The 10,594-nt window shown below is 57.1% G+C and overlaps 1 long non-coding RNA gene across 1 annotated transcript; it reads right to left on the bottom strand.

Annotated features, from left to right (window-relative positions):
• Window positions 1–397: 397 nt before the first annotated feature.
• LOC133156514 (uncharacterized) lies at window positions 398–2,096 on the bottom strand. Its single transcript, XR_009715393.1, has 3 exons — window positions 1,427–2,096; window positions 628–756; window positions 398–539 (listed from the first exon to the last, which is right to left on the bottom strand). It is a non-coding gene; the product is annotated as an uncharacterized LOC133156514 (long non-coding RNA).
• Window positions 2,097–10,594: the final 8,498 nt, after the last annotated feature.

Consider the following 10,594-nt stretch of genomic DNA (forward strand, 5'->3'; position numbering starts at 1 on the left):
CATCATCATCATTTAAAGCAACAAGTGCGCAAGGGTCACACTTCAAGTGATTCGCCGTCTAACAAGCTTGTCGCACTTTCTCACTTAAGGACACTTACGAGTAGGAGAAAGGTGTTCTGTCTGTCTGTTGCTAATTATAAAATGTAGCTATATGACACTATAATCCATGGATTTGCAACTGGTTTTGTTCAAGGGACTACAATTATAATCAAGAAGCAACTAGCAACATAGGGACCAATGCTTTAGCGGAATATAACCGTTATATATATATTTAAATATATATATACATACATATATATACAATATATATACTTGTACATCAAGTTGAGTTATCCTCATCATTTAAAGCAACAAGTGCGCAAGGGTAACACTTCAAGTGATTCGCCGTCTAACAAGCTTGTCGCACTTTCTCACTTAAGGACACTCACGAGTAGGAGAAAGGTGTTCTGTCTGTCCACTGCCACAGTGCTCCCAGGTGCCGCACGTTGCAGGCCAATCCAGCTATTAGTAGTGTTCCATATTTGCTGCGCCAGCCACTCCTGCAAGGCAAAAAGTGAGTGAGTGAGTGAGTGAGTGAGTGAGTGAGTGAGTGAGTGAGTGAGTGAGTGAGTGAGTGAGTGGCGTTACCTGCTCCTGTATGTCCCTAATGCTCGCCAGGTGGCCTCCCTTGTATTTCTCAGCATTTGTTCCAGTACAGATACTTCGTTCCGAAGAAGTAACAGTGATTGTTGTATTCCTGCCATCGGGTCAGACACACTGTTGGAATAATATTTCATTATTATTAATTATGTGTTATTATACATTTGCGATTGCTGTGGAATGTGTATTGTGATTAACGAACAGAAGCAGATGAGCCGAAACTTGTTGCATCTGCTTGGGCCTAGCTGATCTCCAGCCGGCGATATGAGGAAATCAAGGGAGACGATCTTTCTGCGGCGACTCTGAGTGGCGCTGCCGGACAACAAGATGTCCAATGCAGGCCGTTGCGATCACAGCCTCAAACCAAACAGGGGAGAGTGTGTCCACGCAATGACATAATTAACTAGGTTTTAGGCTTATTTTTTTTTTTACGATTTTGTTCTTTTGACAGGACATCATGACTCGGTTATGGCAAATGTGAAATGCCTAGGAGGTCGTGTTAGGGCTGGCAGGAACTAACACTAAGGCATGTATGGCTTGTATGAAACTAAGCTTCAATCACTTTTTAGTATATGTAATATATGCCTGAGTATTGTTATATTTTCTGCCTACAACTGTTGCCGCACAGTTTGTGTTCAAATATTGGTGTTTTATTGGAATTATAACGACTGCAACAATGATCTAGGTATCTTGGCATAGTATGTTAGCATTAAGCTCAGACAAACCTAAAACATCCGGGAGATGCTAAAATACTTGTAAAGTTTGACCTTTGTAAGTACTGACTTACTTGTTTGCTGTTCTCCTCAAGTATTCAGATCAGGCAGGCAGGCAGCCAGGCAGGCAGGCGCATCCAAGGCAGGCAGGAAGGCAGACAGGCACATCCAAAGCAGGCAGGCAGGGAGGCCTGGCGTCATCCATGCGCTTTCGAGGCAGTCCAGGCGTCGCCCAGGCGCATCTGAGGCAGTCCTGGCATCGTACAGGCGCAATCAAGGCAGTCTTGGCGTCGTCCAGGCGCATCCGAGGTAGTCCTGGTTTCGCCCAGGCGCATTCAAGACAGTACTGGCTTCGTGCAGGCGCATCCGAGGCAGTCCTGGCTTCGTCCAGGCGCATTTGAGGCAGTCCTGTCTTCGTCCAAGCGCATCCAAGGCAGTCTTGGCTTTATCCAGGCGCATGCGAGGCAGTCCTGGCTTAGTCCAGGCACATCCGAGGCAGTCCTGGCTAGGTTTAGGCCAGGCAGGCAGGTGGGCAGTCAGGCAGGCAGGCAGTCACGGCTTGCATCATCCAGATGCAGGTAAGGCAAGCAGGCGGGCAGGCAGGCAGTCACGGCTTGCATCATCCAGATGCAGGTAAGGCAGGCAGTCATGACTTCGTCCCGATGGAGGCCAGGCAGTCCTCTTCATCTAGGTGCAGGCCAAGCAGGAAGCCAGGTAGGCGGTCTCATCCAAGACTACAGCTTGCGGGCGGGCAGGCAGGCGCATACAAAGCAGGAAGGCGCAGGCAGGCAGGCAGGCAAGCAGGCAGGCAGGCAGGCAGGCAGGCAGGCAGGCAGGCGCATCCAAGGCAGACAGGCAGATAGGCAGGCGCATCGAGGCAGGCAGGCAGACTGGCATTCAGGCAGGCTAGCGCATCCAAGAAGGCCAGGCAGGCGGGTGCATCCAAGGCAGGCAAGCAGGCCAGCAGGCAGGCACGTCAGGCAGGTGGGCTGGCAGGCAGGCAGGCAGGCGGGCGCATTCAAGGCAGGCAGGGAGGCCTGACGTCGTCCAAGCGCATACGAGGCAGTCCTGGCGTCATCCAGGTGCATCCGAGGCAGTCCTAGCATCATCCAGGCACGTCCAAAGTAGTGCTGGCATTATCCAGGCGCATCCGAGGCAGTCCTGGCGTCGTCCAGGTGCATCCAAAGCGCATCCGAAGCGCATCCAAGGCGCATCCAAGGCGCATCCAAGGCGGTCCTGTCTTCGTCTGGGCGCTTCCAAGGTGGTCCTGGCGTTGTCCAGACGTGTACAAGGCGCATCCAAGGCGGTCCCGGCGTCGTCCAGCCACATCCAAGGCAGTCCCAGTGTCGTCCAGGCACATCCAAGGCGGTCCCGACGTTGTCCGGACGGATCCAAGGCGGTCCCAGCATCATCCAAGCACATCCAAGGTGGTCCCGGTGTCATCCAGGCGCATCCAAAGCGGGCACGACGTCGTTCAGGCGCATCCAAGGCAGTCCCGACATGGTCCAGACGCATCTAAGGGGCATCCAAGGCACATCCAAAGCGTTGTCCAGGCGCAACCAAGGGGCATCCAAGGCACATCCAAGGCGCATCCAAGGCGTCGTCCAGGCGCATCCAAGGCCGTCCCAGCATCGTCCAGGTGCATCCAAGGCTGTCTTGACGTGGTCCAGGCTAATCCAAGGCGCATCCAAGGCGCGTCTCAGAGTCATCCAGGGCGGTCCAGGCATCATCCAGGCACATCCAAGGCGGTCCCGGCGTCGTCCAGTCACATCCAAGGCAGTCCCAGTGTCGTCCAGGCACATCCAAGGCGGTCCCGACGTCGTCCAGGGGGATCCAAGGCGGTCCCAGCATCATCCAAGCACATCCAAGGTGGTCCCGGTGTCATCCAGGCGCATCCAAAGCCGGAACGACGTCGTTCAGGCACATCCAAGGCAGTCCCGACATGGTCCAGATGCATCCAAGGGGCATCCAAGGCACATCCAAAGCGTCGACCAGGCGCAACCAAGGGGCATCCAAGGCACATCCGAGGCGCATCCAAGGCGTCGTCCAGGCGCACCCAAGGCGGTCCCGGCGTCGTCTAGGTGCATCCAAGGCTGTCTTGACGTGGTCCAGGCTAATCCAAGGCGCATCCAAGGCGTGTCTCAGAGTCATCCAGGGCGGTGCAGGCATCATCCAGGCGCATCCAAGGCGGTCCCGGCGTCGTCCAGGCACATCCAAGGCGGTCCCAGTGTCGTCCAGGCACATCCAAGGCGGTCCCGACGTCGTCCAGGGGGATCCAAGGCGGTCCCGACGTCGTCCAGACGGATCCAAGGCGGTCCCAGCATCATCCAAGCACATCCAAGGTGGTCCCGGTGTCATCCAGGCGCATCCAAAGCGGGCACGACATCGTTCAGGCGCATCCAAGGCAGCCCCGACATAGTCCAGACGCATCCAAGGGGCATCCAAGGCACATCCAAAGCGTCGTCCAGGCGCAACCAAGGGGCATCCAAGGCACATCCAAGGCGCATCCAAGGCGTCATCCAGGCGCATCCAAGGCCGTCCCGGCGTCGTCCAGGTGCATCCAAGGCTGTCTCGACGTGGTCCAGGCTAATCCAAGGCACATCCAAGGCAGTCACAGTGTCGTCCAGGCACATCCAAGGCAGTCCCGACGTCGTCCAGGGGGATCCAAGGCGGTCCCAGTATCATCCAAGCACATCCAAGGTGGTCCCGGTGTCATCCAGGCGCATCCAAAGCGGGCACGACGTTGTTCAGGCGCATCCAAGGCGGTCCCGACATGGTCCAGACGCATCCAAGGGGCATCCAAGGCACATCCAAAGCGCATCCAAAGCATCATCCAGGCGCAACCAAGGGGCATCCAAGGCACATCCAAGGCGCATCCAAGGCGTCGTGCAGGCGCATCCAAGACCGTCCCGGCGTCGTCTAGGTGCATCCAAGGCTGTCTCGACATGGTCCAGGCTAATCCAAGGCGCATCCAAGGCGCGTCTCAGAGTCATCCAGGGCGGTGCAGGCATCATCCGGGCGCATCCAAGGCGGTCCCGGCGTCGTCCAGGCACATCCAAGGCGGTCCCGATGTCGTCCAGTCACATTCAAGGCAGTCCCAGTGTCATCCAGGCACATCCAAGGCGGTCCCGACGTTGTCCAGACGGATCCAAGGCAGTCCCAGCATCATCCAAGCACATCCAAGGTGGTCCCGGTGTCATCCAGGCGCATCCAAAGCGGGCACGACGTCGTTCAGGCGCATCCAAGGCAGTCCCGACATGGTCCAGACGCATCCAAGGGGCATCCGAGGCACATCCAAAGCGTCGTCCAGGCGCAACCAAGGGGCATCCGAGGCACATCCAAGGCGCATCCAAGGCGTTGTCCAGGCGCATCCAAGGCCGTCCCGGCGTGGTTCAGGTGCATCCAAGGCTGTCTTGACGTGGTCCAGGCTAATCCAAGGCGCATCCAAGGCGCGTCTCAGAGTCATCCAGGGCGGTCCAGGCATCATCCAGGCGCATCCAAGGTGGTCCCGGCGTCGTCCAGTCACATCCAAGGCAGTCCCAGTGTCGTCCAGGCACATCCAAGGCGGTCCCGACGTCGTCCAGGGGGATCCAAGGCGGTCCCGACGTCGTCCAGACGGATCCAAGGCGGTCCCAGCATCATCTAAGCACATCCAAGGTGGTCCCGGTGTCATCCAGGCGCATCCAAAGCGGGCACGACGTCGTTCAGGCGCATCCGAGGCAGCCCCGACATAGTCCAGACGTATCCAAGGGGCATCTAAGGCACATCCAAAGCGTCGTCCAGGCGCAACCAAGGGGCATCCAAGGCACATCCAAGGCGCATCCAAGGCGTCATCCAGGCGCATCCAAGGCCGTCCCGGCGTCGTCCAGGTGTATCCAAGGCTGTCTCGACGTGGTCCAGGCTAATCCAAGGCACATCCAAGGCGCATCTCAGCGTCATCCAGGGCGGTAGAGGCATCATCCAGGCGCATCCAAGGCGGTCCCGGGGTCGTCCAGTCACATCCAAGGCAGTCCCAGTGTCGTCCAGGCACATCCAAGGCGGTCCTGACGTCGTCCAGGGGGATCCAAGGCGGTCCCAGCATCATCCAAGCACATCCAAGGTGGTCCCGGTGTCATCCAGGTGCATCCAAAGCCGGAACGACGTCGTTCAGGCACATCCAAGGCAGTCCCGACATGGTCCAGACGCATCCAAGGGGCATCCAAGGCACATCCAAAGCGTCGTCCAGGCGCAACCAAGGGGCATCCAAGGCACAGCCAAGGCGCATCCAAGGCGTCGTCCAGGCGCATCCAAGGCCGTCCCGGCGTCGTCTAGGTGCATCCAAGGCTGTCTCGACGTGGTCCAGGCTAATCCAAGGCGCATCCGTGGCGCGTCTCAGAGTCATCCAGGGCGGTGCAGGCATCATCCAGGCGCATCCAAGGCGGTCCCGGCGTCGTCCAGGCACATCCAAGGCGGTCCTGACGTCGTCCAGTCACATCCAAGGCAGTCCCAGTGTTGTCCAGGCACATCCAAGGCGGTCCCGACGTCGTCCAGACGGATCCAAGGCGGTCCCAGCATCATCCAAGCACATCCAAGGTGGTCCCGGTGTCATCCAGGCTCATCCAAAGCGGGCACGACGTTGTTCAGGCGCATCCAAGGCAGCCCCGACATAGTCCAGACGCATCCAAGGGGCATCCAAGGCACATCCAAAGCGTCGTCCAGGCGCAACCAAGGGGCATCGAAGGCACATCCAAGGCGCATCCAAGGCGTCATCCAGGCGCATCCAAGGCCGTCCCGGCGTCGTCCAGGTGCATCCAAGGCTGTCTCGACGTGGTCCAGGCTAATCCAAGGCACATCCAAGGCGCGTCTCAGAGTCATCCAGGGCGGTCCAGGCATCATCCAGGCGCATCCAAGGCGGTCCAGGCTAATCCAAGGCACATCCAAGGCAGTCCCAGTGTCGTCCAGGCACATCCAAGGCAGTCCCGACTTCGTCCAGGGGGATCCAAGGCGGTCCCAGCATCATCCAAGCACATCCAAGGTGGTCCCGGTGTCATCCAGGCGCATTCAAAGCGGGCACGACGTCGTTCAGGCGCATCCAAGGCAGTCCCGACATGGTCCAGACGCATCCAAGGGGCATCCAAGGCACATCCAAAGCGCATCCAAAGCGTCGTCCAGGCGCAACCAAGGGGCATCCAAGGCACATCCAAGGCGCATCCAAGGCGTCGTCCATGCGCATCCAAGGCGGTTCCGGCGTCGTCTAGGTGCATCCAAGGCACTCTCGACGTGGTCCAGGCTAATCCAAGGCGCATCCAAGGCGCGTCTCAGAGTCATCCAGGGCGGTCCAGGCATCATCCAGGCGCATCCAAGGCGGTCCCGGCGTCATCCAGGCACATCCAAGGCGGTCCCGACGTCGTCCAGGCGCATCCGAGGTAGTCCCGGCACATCCAATGCGGTCCCAACGAAATCCAGGCGCATCCAAGGCGGTCCCGACATATTCTTCATCTTCTTCCGCTTATCAGGGTTGGGTCGCGGGCCAAGTGTGTGTCTGACTTCATAGATGTGTCTGACTTCATAAGTGTGTCTGACTTCATAAGTGTGTCTAACTTCATAAGTGTGTCTGACTTCATAAGACCAAGTCGGGTTGTTATGATTCGTCTAGTGTGTTGGTGGAGTGTTGGTGGAGTGCCCAGTGCATGACATTTCTCACTGTCAACCCTCACCGCTGGCTAGCAGTATGCGAACGGAAGAGCCGAGTGCGTAAGTCTCTCCCTGCCAGTACATAGCCTCTCTAACAGCAAGCCCTATGTAGTGCCTCCACGCGGCGACACATGGTAACTGGGTACAAGACGAACCCAGGCTAAACTACAAGGGACTCGCAGGAGGTTTGGCCCCTAGACGTGCGGAACGCAGGCCCACCGGTGTGTGGACATGCCCTGGTGCCCACGAACCAGCCCCCAACTATGGGTTAAATAGTACCACTGTCCAGTGGGTTCCTCGGGAGAGCAATGGGCTAAGGGAGTCAAACCCTACAGAAAGTCAATTTCCCCTTGGGTTGGTGTCAGCAAGGGCATCCGGCTGTAAAAAGTTTTGCTCCAAAAAAATTCTCAGTGTAGGACTTTCAACCATGAGATGGCCATGGACCGTCCCAGGTGGAAGAAAGCTATATTGAGAATCCAGTCCAACCCAGCGGCGCCTGGAAAGCGGACTTTAAACCGATGATGATGATGGGTCGCGTGGCAAGCAGCTTTAAGAGGGACTCCCAGACTTCCCTCTCCCCAGCCACTTCACACATTCATCCCAGGGGATCCCAAGGCATTCCCAGGCCAGCTGAGAGACAGTCTCTCTAGCGCATCCTGGGTCGTCTACGGGGTCTCTTACTGGTGGGACATTCACGGAACACCTCCCCAGGGAGGTGTCCATCAGGCATCCTGATGAAATGCCCAAGCCACCTCATCTGTCTCCTCTCAACGTAGAGGAGCAGCGGCTCTACTCCGAGTCTCTCCTGGATGACCAAGCTTCTAACCTTATCTCTAAGGGAGAGCCCGGACACCCTGCGGAGGAAACTCATTTCCACAGCTTGTATCCGGAATCTCATTCTTTTGCTCACAACCTATAGCTCGTGACCATAAGAGAGGGTAGGAGCGTAGATTGACTGGTAAATTGAGAGGTTTGCCTTTTGGCTCAGCTCTCTCTTCACCGCGACGAACTGGTGTCCGCATTACTGCCGACGCTGCTTTGATCCGCCTGTCGATCTCGCGCTCCATCCTGCCCTCACTCATGAACAAGAATCCAAGTTACTTCAACTCCTCTACTTGGGGCAGGATCTCGTCCTCGATCCGGAGAGGGCATTCCACCCTTTTCCGACCGAGGACCATGGACTCTAATTTAGAGGTGCTGACCCTCCTCCTGACCGCTTCACACTTGGCTGCGAACCGCTCCAGTGAGAGCCGGAGATCACGGCTTGAAGAAGCCAACAGCACCACGCCTTCTGCAAAAAGCAGAGAAGCATGGCTGAGGTCCCCAAACGGGACACGCTCAACGCCTCAGCTGCGCCTAGAACTTCTGTCCATAAAAGTTATGAACAGAATCGGTGACAAAGGGCAGCCTTGGCGGAGTCCATCCCTCACTGGGAACGAATCCGACTTACTGCCGGAAATGCGGACCAAACTCTGGCATCGGTGATACAGGGACCGAACCGCCTTTATCAGTTGGCTCAGCACCCTGTACTCCCGAAGCACCCTCCAAAGAGCTTCCTGAGGAACATGGTCGAACGCCTTCTCCAAGTCCACAAAACACATGTGGACTGGTTAAGCAAACTCCCATGCCCCCTCGAGGATCCTGCCAAGGGTGTAGAGCTGGTCCACTGTTCCACAGCCGGAACGAAAGCCACACTGCTCCTCCTGAATCCGAAGTTCGACCTACCGACAGACTCTCCTCTCCAGCACCCCTGAATAGACCTTACCAGGGAGGCTGAGGAGTGTGATTCCCCTGTAATTGGAACACACCCTCCGGTCCCCCTTCTTAAAGAGGGGAACCACCACCCCAGTCTGCCAATTCAGAGACCGTCCCCGATGTCCACGCAATGTTGCAGAGGCGTGTCAACCATGACAGCCCCACAACATCCAGAGCCTTTAAAACTCTGGGCGGATCTCATCTACCCCTGGGGCCTTGCCCCTGAGGAGTTTTTCAACTACCTCAGTGACTTTGACCCCAGAGATGGGAGAATCTTCCTCAAAGTCTCCAGGCCCTGCTTCCACAATGGATGGCGTGTCGGTGGAATTGAAGAGGTCTTCAAAGTATTCTCCCCACCGACTCACGACGTCCCGAGTCGAGGTCAGCAGCACGCCATCTCCACTGTAAACTGTGTTGACGGCGCACTGCTTCCCCTTTCCTGAGACGCCGGATGGTGGACCAGAATTTCTTCGAAGCCATCCGAAAGTCGTTCGTCATGGCCTGGCCAAACTCGCCCAGGTTTTCTCCTCAGCAACAGCCAATGCTGCATTCCGCTTGGCCATCCGGTACCTGTCAGCTGCCTCCGGAGTCCTGCAGGCCAAAATGGCCGAATAGGACTCCTTCAGCTTGACAGAGGATTCTGCCAGACGTTCCCTGCAGACCCTCACAGCACATTTGGGCCTGCCAGGTTGAACCGGCATCTTCACCCACCATCGGAGCCGACCCACCACTAGGTGGTGATAAGTTGACAGCTCCGCCCCTCTCTTCACCCAAATGTCCAAAACATGCGGCCGCAAATCTGATGACACAACTACAAAGTCCATCATCGATCTGCGGCCTAGGGTGTCCTGGTGCCAAGTGCACACACGGACACCCTTGTGTTTGAACATGGTGTTCATAATTGACAATCCGTGTCGAGCACAGAAATTCAATAATAGAACACCACTTGGGTTCAGATTGGGGAGGCCGTTCCTCTCACTCACACCCTTCCAGGTCTCACTGTCATTCCCCACGTGAGCATTGAAGTCACCCAGTAGGACGATGGAGTCCCCAGAAGGAACGCTCTCCAGCATTTCTTCCAAGGAATTCAAAAATGGGTAGGTACTCTGAGCTGCAGTTTGGTGCATAGACACAAACACCAGTCAGAACCCGTCCCCCCCACCCGAAGGCAGAGGAAGGCTACCCTCTCGTTCACCAGGGTGAACCCCAATGTGCAGGCGTTCAGCTGGGGGAGCAATAAGTCTACCCACCCCTCCTCGACGCCTCTCACCATGGAGAACTCCAGAGTGAAAGAGTGTCCAGCCCCTCTCGAGAGGGCTTGTACCAGAACCCAAACTGTGCGTGGAGGCAAGTCCGACTATGCTTAGTCGGAACTGTTCTTCCTCGCAGACCAGCTTGGGCTCCTTTCCAGCCAGAGAGGTGACATTCCATGTCTCAAGAGCCAGCTTCTGCACCCGGGGATCAGACCACCAAGGTCCATGCCTTAGGTCGCTCCCCAGCTAACATTGCAACAGACCTCTTTGGCACTTCCCACAGGTGGTGAGCCCATGGGAAGGGGGACCCACTTTTCCTTTTCGGGTTGTGCCCGGCCGGGCCCCATGGACGAAGGCCCGGCCACCAGACGCTCGCCTTCGAGCCCCACCTCCAGGCCTGCCTCCAAGGGTGGGGGGGCTCGGTGACCCGCGTCCCGGCGGGGGAAATCTGAGTCCACATATATTTTTCATCATAAGGGGTTTCTTGAGTCGTGCTTTGTCTGCCCCCTCACCTAGGACCCATTTGCCAAGGGTGACCCTAACAGGGGCATGAAGCCCCAG

Source organism: Syngnathus typhle, linkage group LG1 (genome assembly GCF_033458585.1).
Source record: "Syngnathus typhle isolate RoL2023-S1 ecotype Sweden linkage group LG1, RoL_Styp_1.0, whole genome shotgun sequence".
Lineage (NCBI taxonomy): Eukaryota > Metazoa > Chordata > Actinopteri > Syngnathiformes > Syngnathidae > Syngnathus > Syngnathus typhle.